An 11,889-nucleotide genomic window follows, 5' to 3' on the forward strand; every position below is an offset into this window, starting at 1 on the left:
ATCACCTCAGGTCACAAACACTTCTGTGACCCAAGAGTAGCTTCTCCCTTCTATGGTCCCCTATTATCTTGACTCACTTTTGACAAATACCCACTGCGGAGTTGGGGCCCTGCTCCTGTTGTTGTAACCTTTACAATCCAGTCATGCTAAGGAGATGAGTCATTTAATCGTGGTCTGCATGGATCCCACAGCCCAGTCCCAGCCTGTGGGGTCGAGGTGAGATGGGGATGCCAAGGGAGGAAGTAGGGAGCGACTTCCCTCACTCCTCAAGAAAGCTACTTTTTGGGCCGCCATCTGGCAGAAGAAATGACTTCTGCAAAATTGCTAGTATAAGTTAATGGGGCCTAGAGTACAAATAAGGGGCACGTCAGTCACAACCTGGACTGATTTTCTCCTGCCTGTCATGCATCAAGACATGGATCTACTGGATATGGTGTGAGCTCTTCTTCCCCCATTTTTCTTTAATATTCCCATTGGGTGAGTACATAAAAAGTTCGTACGTTCTATAACATGATGCCTCTTTGATGCTTAACTCTTTACATATGACTCCATCAAAGAGGGGTGGGTAGCGCTGCCAAATTCAAAGAGGGGCCACACAGAGAGGAGAGGCTAGAAGACAGCCTGGCTTTATGGGTGTTCCTGTAAAAGCACATCTCCCTTGGGATTTATGGCTCTCATTTTATTCATTTGATTCCTTATTTCTCTCCCTCCTCAGATAATTACTCTACATGCTTCAGCTGTTGGTGCATCAATAAATATTTGCTGAATGAATGAACGAAAAGTACTACTGGCAATATGTATCAACTCTCAGGAGGTGCATGGGTGACAGAAAAGCAGTAGATGTAACTGCCCTTCACCAAGGCATTGGCTCACTCCCTTGGTCAGGCAGACAGGAGGGGTGGCAAAGAAAGAAAAGAAAATGATGAAGACGCTCAGTTTTATCCCATCTGGGGTATTGGGCTTCCTTTGAAAAGAAAGTTCAGGAAATGGAAGCATCGGCTGGTAGGCATGCAAAGAAGAAAATGTGCTTTAGAGCCAAACCTAGTCCCCTGGCTTAGGATGTGATAAATAAAGGACTGATGTAGATGAATGATCCACAGTGAAGTACTAGATGATTCAGAGTTGGGAGCCAGCCACCTGAAGTCCTAGGGGGTTCTCGAGGTAGCTTGCTGTTCTAGAGACTTAATTACCACTGTAACTCATGACACATAATTGCATGTCAGGTAGGCTAGTTTTCATGCTGAATTGCAGCCTTGTGGAAATAAACGATGCTTCTTTCTCCTTCCCCTGCAAACTGACCCACCAGCTTGCTGGTACACATCCTGTTATTTCTGTTTCTTATAGTTCTTAAACGCAAATAGGAGCAGGGACATGATTTCATGTAAAACACATAATGCTCGTAGAATCATAGAATCTAAACACTTTTAGAGTATATATACTTGATTAAAATCAGGACAGAAGTAATTCAAGTTCCAGGGAATTTGGGGTTTAAAATACATTAAATTGAATTTTAATTCAGGAACTTTGAAATCTCTCTCTCTCTCTCTTTTTTTTTCTATCAATAGATACACCCTCCTCCCCTGCCATGTTGAATCCAAATCTCACTACACTGCGAGGATGTGCTAATAGGAAACGGATAGTTTCCTTTGGAATAGAAAGTCAAAGGTAGAACCCAAAACCATGTAGAGAAATCTAGAGGAATTTTACTATCTAATCATGTAATTGTTTGACTGAACAGAGCATGAGTAGTCCTTACATTTTTTTACATGTTTTTTCCAGAGCCAACCTTAACTATCCTGTAGCCATTAATTTAAACGTAAAACCAGAAAATGCTCATGATTGTAAAACTCCTGAATATGAGACTAGATGTTTAGAAACTTATTTCTAATATAGAACTTTCTCACTTTTTCTTGGAGATATTTCTTTTGGTCTCCCACGAACCTGAGAACATCTAAGAGGACCTAAGCAAGGGAGAAGTCTGTAGTTGAAGATTTATATTTATAGCCCTTGATGAACTGAATACATTTACAAGCTGCATTTTGAAATCATAATGATCTAATGTGAAGCAATCAAAATTCCAAAATCATCTAATCAAGAATGACATCAGAAGCAAACAATCTCTAGATGGAGAAGGTATAATTCCCTCTGTAAATCTTCGATTTGGAGCAGATGTTCTAATTCTGTGGATTAAGTTAAGAAGTGTTGAGCTAAGATGTCCAGAAGACGGTTATTTAGAAAAGGTGAATCAATATGAAACAGGTTTTGTTTTTGTTTTTACAGAGGAAGTCATTCATACCTTATGCGTCCAGCGCCTAGCTCCTAAGCATCCTTCCTCCATCCATTGAGGAGGGTCGGGTTGCCAGGCAAAACAGGGAGGTCATTGCCCAGGGAAAAGGGGTGCTTTCAAAGAATAGCCTCAGGGTGGCCCAAGTCCCCGCAGAACTGTGAATATTCTTTCATCTTTGCGAGATTCCCTTCCCATTCTCGTTTCCCAGTCCTTTCCTATAGGACTGAAAACAAAAAAGAACAGCAGCAAGTTCTTACAGCTTTTCAATTCCAAAGAGTAGCTATTTTGGTTCATTGATCAAGTAAGACATATGGATTCAGAAACACAAGATCTATACGTTTTACATCTCATCTTTTGGCATCTTGATTAGGTGGACCTCCTAGCATGGGAGGGCGGCTACGGAATGCATTGATGTGGTCCCATTTACTGCAACATTCGAGCCCTGGCCCCTGATCTAGAAACAGAACTGCCGGCTCCAAAGGTCTGTTGTTAACAGCTTATGCAGTGTTGTCAGAAACTGCATTCATTCTTTACTGTTTTCTTATTGCTTTTATAATAAATATTTACAGATTTATTGCATACTTATTTTCCAAATGGATAGACATTTTTAGAAGTGACATTTCTGAAAGTGCAGAAGCTATCTGGCACATATACAGTGTATCGTACCATGTGTTTTCTGACAAGAGCATCATCGAAACTGTCTCCGTAGTTTATCTGATGAAACTCTATTGCAATACGTTGTATCAAGTTTATGGCCCCATTCTTCTCCTCTATGCTTTTTATTTTTACATCTGACATAGGGAAAATGGCAAGATTTTCTTTATTCCCTAGCAAAAGAATCCATAAAAGCTGCAGGAACTTCTCTCTTCTCACCGGTGTAGTGGGAGATCCTGCATTCTGCAGCTTGTCCCCTCTATTGGAGAATCTATTTCTAGTCATAGGTCAATACATCAAGTCTTTCCTTTTAAGGAGAGAGATGGATGAAAGGAGAAAGTCATGGAGTAAACTGTAAGATGTCTTCATGTTTAAACTCCTCATTATTTTTAATATGCCTTGACATTGGATGAAGGGTGCCACAACAAAGCAATTCTCTGGACCACTTTGGTATCATGGTGTCACTTGAAGCAGTAGACTGGCTATTTCTCTGACAAACTATGGAAGTATTCTAAAATATCTGCATAAAAAAAGGTTCTATGACATTGTTAGAATGATCAGATAATAGGGCGGAATTGGGCAAAGGCTTAATTTGTTGTTAGTTGCCTTGGTTTCAAAAGAATCAGGTGTTTTGGCTGTGGGGCACTTTTTCATTTTCAGTCAAAGGTTCTGGGTTTAACAGAGTACCTATAGAAATACCATGAACGCTAAAGAGTAGCACTATATAGTTTTTATGTGATTTAGACTCTACATTTAAAGAGTAGTTGATTTGAATAGTTTGTGAGAGTAGCCAAGGCGTCTGTGCTTGCAATTATTAGCTCTTGACTTTGAGATGATATAGGAGACCTAGTTTATGGTAATTCTTCTTGACCTGTTTTGTCCCCAAAAGAGTCCCCAATGGCAGGTAATTTGTGTCATTAGAGGAAAAAGAAGATAAAGGACAGGTTACGTGTCTGTTTAAATTGAAACTGCACCTAGGACCGATGGGTGGATGTTTCAAGGAGGGAGGTTTTGATGAACTACAAGGAAAACTTTCAAACCATAGAAGCTTTTAAGAATGTGATGGCCTTCGAAAGGGTGAGCTTCCTGTTAATAGATGTGTTCAGGCAGAGGCTGGCTGATTACCCATCGAGATCAATTTAGGAGGGAGTCCTGCATTGTGGTTTATCTGATGTTTTAGGTGTCAATCTCATCAATTGCAAGCATTCTAAGAATCAGTGTTCTATCAATTTACATATGTAAAATTTCATTAAAGTAAGATTTCACTAATTTGTAATTTGGAATAATTGGGCTGAAGTCTTTCATTACATAGCACATATTTTTTCTTTTTAAAGAGAGTATAAATAAAATTAGAGGAAGATTTTAAAATCACTTAAAATACGCTGCTGTGTTTAAATGCTCTAGAAACACCAATTTATTTAGAAAAATTATATGCTCATTTTAGTCATTTATTAAATATTGATTTCTATTAGATATCTCTTAATATAAACTTGAATGTATTAAAAGCATTACAATTTTCTTTGTACATACTCTAATAAGAAAGATTTTTTTTCCTTCTAGGATAAGTCCAAGTTAATGAAACTTTACATATGTTTATCTACATGTATTAAAAGATTTTCTTTCTTTTTTTTTTAAGATTATTTATTTATTTATTCATGAGACACACAGAGAGAGAGGCAGAGACACAGGCAGAGGGAGAAGCAGGCTCCATGCAGAGATCCTGACGTGGGACTCCATCCTGGGTCTCCAGGATCACGCCCTGGGCTGAAGGCGGCGCTAAACCACTGAGCTACCTGGGCTGCCCAAAGATTTTCTTAAAAGTAAAATCATGACTCATATGAATATAAATGAACACTTGTCAAGGATTTTATTTAACTTTTTAATTAATGAGAGAAGGAGAAAAGTATTATCACTGGTTCAAAATAGACTCCAAAGACCGGATACATTTATAGGTCATTGGGAATGCCAAAATGATTTTGTGTAAATAAATTCAAAACTGACTTCTTTGACAGTGGGAGAGGAGTGTCAGTTAAACCTCCACTGGACAGATTTTTGCATATTTTAAAAATATTTTATTTTTAACTAATTTCTACACCCAACATGGGGCTGGAACTCACAACCCCAAAATCAAGAGTCATATATGCTCTGCTTTATGAGTCAGACAGGTGCCCTCAAATTTTTGCATTTTTATGCATAGGTGTTAGTTGCGTTACTACCAGGTTTCTACAATTTGACTTATATCTTTTCAGAATTGTTAAATAGCCTAATCAAAGACAATGAGAGGCAGAGAAAACCTGAATGAATGAACGAGTCAGGAAAATCCAATTTCAAACTCTCAATTTTTACACACACATAATTTATAGTGATGTTGTTTGGGGCAGAGTATTCTTATCTATTGATATTGAATCAACTATTTCTATGTTCAAGACTCAAGTGAATTCCAGAAATTCAGTTCATCACATTTTCTATTCCCAATAATGGGAGGTGATTATTATATCAAAGAGCACAAGATTTATTAACAAGATGAGTAAGATGGCTGCACGGAGCATGTGAGGTTTACTCATTGTTCTCAGGTGGATGCGTCCAGGTGGTGCTGAACTCCTTCAGCAGTGATGCAGCACCTTTTTGTTTTTTACAGTTTCAGATAAAAGATGCAGGAAAGGTGTCCCAGGAAAAATGATGTCATTGTCAGATAAAAGATGATAAAAATAAGTTGGGAAAAAAAATCCATCTAGATCACACAATAGTCAAATGACATTCTTCTTTTCAAGAGTATCATGTTAGGGGGCTGAGCAGTTAGTGGTCTTAAGAGCTTGGGTACATTTTTTTTGATTATCCTCAAAGATATGATCATCTTTGTGGCAAAGGTGTTGAACTTTCCCTGAGTCCTGTGTTCCCAGAATACAGGGCACTGGTTAAGAAATCTCCCCATCCTTTCGAGTTCCAGGGAGTGGGTAACCACAAAGGACAAGCTTGCTTGATCTATTCTAGAGATACGATCCATTTCCATCCTTCCTTATGACTCCTGTAACTCCTGGCATTAAAGCATAGATGATGATTTTCTTATTTAAGCAAGCCATGAAAAGCAAAAAGTTCAAAAACACAATCCAACAGTGATAGCAATGCTAGCAGAGTATAGCCTCCGAGGTAAATATATTGAGAGGATACCACTAATTATTTTTTTGAAACCACTAGTTATTAAGTATAATTTCTGGTATGTTAGAGGAACCAGAGACATGTACTGCCCTGTGCCTCAGTTTCCTCATTGTAAAACAGAGAGGTTGAGCTAAATGATTGCTAATATTCCCTACCTCTTTAATACTGTGAACTCTGGTCATTTCTGGATTCAGCTTTTTTAGTACAATAGGATCTGTTGTTTCAGAGTTTCCAGGTAGTTAAGCAGTGAAAAAAGTTAAAGAATCGGTCTTCTCTGTAATTCATCTCTGACCTGAAGTCTGGAATGAAACCTATTCTATTATGCACTGTAGTGGCCAGAGTTTTCTAAGAAAAAGTGGGCTTCTATTTATTTTAAACAATCTAATTTCCTCAGTGAGGATCATGAAATGCTAGAATAAGGGCAGGCTGCAGGAGGCCCTGACATCTACTGTCTTTAAACAGTGAAGAGAAATAGTTTGATTCATTTGACTCAAGCTATAGAGTATTAAAGCCAAAGGCTATTTTATAGCACTTTGGGTGTGCCAGGTATTGTTCCAAATGGTTTAAGTCATTAATACACTTAATCCTTTATACCCTATGCAGTAGGACAATTGTTAAATCTTTGCCATTCTACTGTTGCAGACACCGAGATGCAGCAAGTTGGAATGGCCTGTCCAAGGTCATAGAGTTGCATGGGAGAAAGCCAGGCTGTGAGTGGAGCCCTGTCATCTGGGGCTGAGCCCGTGCTCTTGACCACTCTGCTGTAGTGCTTTGGCAGAGTAGCGGTAGTCTTTGGTGGACACTGACAGCCCTATAATCCTACAAAAGTAAAAAGACTCTCTCATGCAGCTGCGCAAACTCACCATTCACAAAGGGAATAAGCCGCCAGTCCCAGCATAGAGACCTTAGATGAATGAAATGCCCTACCCAAGGTTACAAAATGACTTGGCCATGAAACTGAGGAACCCATAGTCTTTCTGTTTCTAACTCTCAACCCCTTGTTCACTGCTAGTTTATTCTTGAGTCTGACATTGTGGAGAAAAATGAGTCTCTTTTCAGAGTTTCTTTCTTAGAGCTTGTCATGCCCCAGAATTCTTTAATGTTTGCAGCTCATGATAATATGTGGTCTTTGCTAGAACTCCTGTGGTTTGACACCAGCCTATACTAGAGATTATGGAAGCTTTTGTTTTCTTAAAAAGCTGGCCGCTCTTCGAATTTAGGCTTGAGAGAACAGAAGTGAGGTTGGTTTGCCTCCAACAAAGCAGTCAAGTGTAACTAATACTGTGTTATTAGCACGGGGTGAAATTTTCAACTTTCAGTATCTTGATGAAACATAGACAATAAAAATTGCTCGGTGACTTTTTCTAACCTTTCTAACCTGTATTTTACTCCCCAAGACCACGATCCACTTTGCATTCTTAGACAATAAGCTAGGAGGGTTCAAAGTGTGCCACTCATGGCGAAGGACGGCTTCCCCCTAAACTAAACAGCTACATTTGGCAAATGTAAGTCTCAAGAAGTCTTAAAATTTTCCAGGTACTGAAATGTTCTTCCTAATGACAGATTGAAATAGTTGTCAAGGCTCCGATGGAGTGAGAATCCTTCATTAAGAGGTTCTGAAGAAATCTAAGGAGCTGAGCTGGTCAAGTCCCCAAGTGTGATAAGAAAACATTTCCTGCATCCCCGTGGATATTTAATTAATCTAATTGTTTTGAGATGTTCTATTTAAAAATACAGTAGGAATCAAACAATACAATGTATTAAAATCACAGTGGTCTTAGTCAAGGCCCATTAACGCTGCAAGTATAGAAATCTATACACATATCTTTGTTGGGGGTTGTCTAGCATTTCTCTCCTTTAGGCACTTTGGAAGGCTTGGAATGTGGTGTATGACTTTGAAATGTATTTTCTAGCTGTCAGGAATTAAATGATCAGGGACCGTGTGTTTTTGCATTATATAAGAAAAAAGGCTGTTTATTGCTCCTTTGAATTCATTCATTGGTAAAAAAAGAAAGCTGTAGGAAGAATCAAGGTTCACCGTCCACTAATGAGACCAATGTGGAGCTAGCCTCTTCCATGGGCTCCTTGGAGTTCTCCTATTCTTCCATTCCATGTCCCACTCTTGTGCTCAGCCCAGGCTGCTCTCCCCCTGGATTTATCCTAAATTCCTGACTCATCAACTGGCTGCTTCCTGATGACAGACACTTGTGGCTTGGCAGGAAAATGTGCATTGGAGTTTGGGGAGGGCACACTCTGGTGTCTGAGAAGATGGTAGAGTTGGTCCTTGGTGGTGGTGGGGAGTGAGTAGTGTGTTGATTAGAAAACTTACAGAAAGAGATTTCAGGAAATACAAATTACAGTTCTGGTCTAGCTCTGGCTCCAGACTTTGAGAAAAATATTTAAAGCCACTGAACACCATTTTTTAATTCCTTGGAAAATAAGAGCATTGGGCTTGTTAGTGATTTGCAAACTTCTAGCCTCAGGATTCATTCTTCAACGGGAAATGTATATGTAAGTATAAGACCAAGTGGAAGGTAGAGTTGCTCTGTTTGAATGGGGCCAGCCTAACCCTGCTCATCCCCTGGGTTCTCCCTGGAGGCATACTCTTCCTTGGCCTCATTTAGCTCTGAAAGGATCCTGAGGGAACATGATTTGAGATCCAGATCAGATACACATGGAAGACTCTAAAGGATTCTGCCCAGTGGGGGATGCAAGCAGAAGTGAAGACCTTTCCTTTCGCATATGAAGACGGAGTGTATATTGGGGGCAAACCTAAGTGAAAGGTGTTAGATAATCAGAGGACAGTTAAGTGTTGCATTGTGAAGTACTCACCAAAGAAAACTGTTAAGTTTGCCTTTTCCTTGGTGAGACTTATTGGGGACCTTGTCCTTAGAATAGGGAGTCTTAACCTTTTTGGTATTTACCCCATTTGAGAAACTGATGAAAAATGCTCATAACAACCACAACATTTTGAAAGTGATTTCAAGGTCTTTTAGATGCCCGAAAGCCCAACCATGGATTGTGGACTAAGAACTCTACCTCAAAGGTCTCTTCCTCACTTTGTTGCAAATTTCTGATTCTCTTGAAGACCTTAGTGGTTTACACTACATCAGTGACAGAGGTGTTTGCATTTGGGGGCAGGGCTTCTGAAGATGATGTAACTCAAAGGCTCTAACACTGGGGATTTGGGGGCTTGCTGGCAGGCCAGTAAGGGGTTCTTGTTAACAGTCGTAGAAAAATGGACAATATTGTTTGCAAGGAAGCAAGCATTATTATTATTATTATTTTCTAATTATGAATGTTATCAAGATCTGTTAAAATCACCCTGTTTTAAATGGGGCATAGTATAGGAGAAGTAGTCTGCTTTCTATCCTGCTCACCTGGGGTAAATTGTCCCCAAAGATGGCCCCAAACTCCATCTATGAACATGTATGTTCCTCCTTCCATCAAGAGGTAGAAGCACTTTCCTCTCCATTCTGATCTGGTCTGGCCTGGATTTGCTTTGACCAACAGACTGTGGCAAAACTGACACTGGGCCAGTTATGGGCCTCATTTTTAAGAGGTCTCTCAGCCTCTACCTTGGCTGCAGCCTCTCTGTGATGCTCTAACTGCTAGATAAAGAAGTTGAGCTCAACCACTAAATGATGAAGAGTCACAGGAGAGGGATTCTGGAAGGTGAGATGCCATCTTGGATGATCCAGCGCCAGCTGAGCTCCCAGGTGAATACCACCATGTGAGTGACCTCAGCTTCTACCTCATGGAGCAGAAGAGCCGAGTGCAGCCAACTCAGAATTGTGAACAATAATGAATTGTTTCAAGCCATTAGGTCTGTTATACAACAATAAATTACTGAAATGTTATCTCTTGGGCATTTATAGGCAAAACAAATTTCTATGCTTTCCCACATGCAACTTGAAATCTTGAAGTTATCTAATTGTTGAGCTATTTTATCACTATCTCTCATTTAATTTGTTGCTCCCACAATGGGTTCTCAGAATCTCACAGAAACACATATGCACTAGTTGACCAGTGAGGGCAGTCCGTGGCCCAAGCACTCATTTTGAGGACTGACTTTCTTGAGGAGACTCCAGGTCTGGAAAGATGTAGACATTTGATTTTTAACTTTATGGTGACCACGTAAATCATTAATTCATTGCCTTTCTCTTACCTCAGATAAATAATGCAGGTTTCTTTTCCAAGGAAAGTGATCCAGAGCGAAAAACACAAATGGCTTTATTGTAAAGGGGTGGTCTAGGTCTTACATTTAAGAAGTTTCAGTGATTTATAGGTTATTTTGTTTTCTAAATGGTCCTGTTTGGACTATGTCGTCACAGTGACCATAAAATGGTTGAGTGAAAAATAAAGTAAAACAATGAAACAGTGATTGCATGCCTAACAGGGTATACTAAAAACCAGAGATTCTTTTTTTCCCCCCTTTTTGCTTTTGTCCTGTTTCTGTTACCAATGACTAGGCGAGAGACCTGGTACTAATGGTCAGGGGCAGCAGTAAAATCACGTCGGTAGCTTTCCCTAACTGGAAATGGTGTTATTTATGTGACTGGAGCTCTTACACGACCCATCCCTGAGCCTCTCCTTTCCCCTACAAGTTATATATTTTTTAGATCCCAGAACACAGGAGAATATAGGTTGGGGCAGAGAGGTAGAGATTATAGTACAAGATGATCATCATTTTTTGATCTTACATAAAAATAAATTTGCTGCTTCTGCTGCTAATGTGTGCATGTGTCTGTAATTCTAACTAAAATGTGTGGCGTAATCCTTGGTAAGAAACAAACAAACAAACAAAAACCCCTTGAAGTTTAACACAAGGAAGGTCCGGGTAAGACACAAAGAAAAAAAGGGGTCTCTAGAAAGGAGAAGGGAGATGAATATGGGGCAGGTGGTCGGAAAGATATGTGTCTTCATCAACCCTTTCTGGCCCAAGTCCCAGAGTAGAAAAGTGTCCTAGAGCACAGAAGGGCTTGTCATATATAATTCAAAAGAAAAAAAAAACAGTTCTATTTATGGAATTTTGTAGAGTTTAAACTATCTACTTAAGAGCAAAATAGTTTCCTCTCTAGCTAGGCCTATGTGTGGCTGAGTTCTGGATTAGATACCTGTGGAGAAGGAAATTCCAAATACAAGAGAGAGAAAGCTGTAGCCGAGCAGGGGCACCTGAGCTGGAGAGGAAGCAGGGCCCAGGTCTGGGACGACAGGACAAGCAATGAGTCAGTGGAGAACTTTAGGCTGAGGGTGAAGTGGAGGAAATAAAGATATAAGAAGGAAGGGAAATGAGCAGGCCAGTAAGAGTTGGAGAAAAGGCAAGATGGCAAATTAGAAGTGGGCATGAGAATCTGGGTAAGCATGTCAAGAACCAGAGGTCTTACAAAAAGGTGGTTTCTCCTACTCATAGAATGTGGCCTTTTGGTCTCTCAAAATCAAATGTGAGTGTTTGACTGACAAGCAGAAAAAGCAATGAGACCAAGGTCACGAGTTTTATATCTATGTGGGTCGCATACTAGCTCTAAACTATATTCCGTACCTTAATTTTGGTTAGACGTTTAATAGTTCATGTCATTGTACCCAAGGGACATGGATGAGGGAGTCTACATGACCTCCAAACAAGCCAGATTTATGACCAGAGAGTGGCGCTTCAATAATTTTATCTTTGTACACCCAACGAGCATAGTGCTGCTTTAATGTTAATTGTATCATCCATCCATTATATCCTTGGTGAAGTACCCATAATTTCCTTTCTCTCATCTTTTGAATAGGTTGATGAAGACAGTAAA

General features: G+C 39.7%; 1 long non-coding RNA gene across 1 annotated transcript; it reads left to right on the forward strand.

Moving 5' to 3' along the window:
* Window positions 1-1,792: 1,792 nt before the first annotated feature.
* LOC112644079 (uncharacterized) lies at window positions 1,793-11,883 on the forward strand. The gene is made up of 3 exons (XR_003126107.3): window positions 1,793-2,240; window positions 2,658-2,768; window positions 11,872-11,883. It is a non-coding gene; the product is annotated as an uncharacterized LOC112644079 (long non-coding RNA).
* Window positions 11,884-11,889: the final 6 nt, after the last annotated feature.

The sequence above is a fragment of the Canis lupus genome, chromosome 1 (assembly GCF_003254725.2).
Source record: "Canis lupus dingo isolate Sandy chromosome 1, ASM325472v2, whole genome shotgun sequence".
In the NCBI taxonomy this organism is placed as follows: domain Eukaryota; kingdom Metazoa; phylum Chordata; class Mammalia; order Carnivora; family Canidae; genus Canis; species Canis lupus.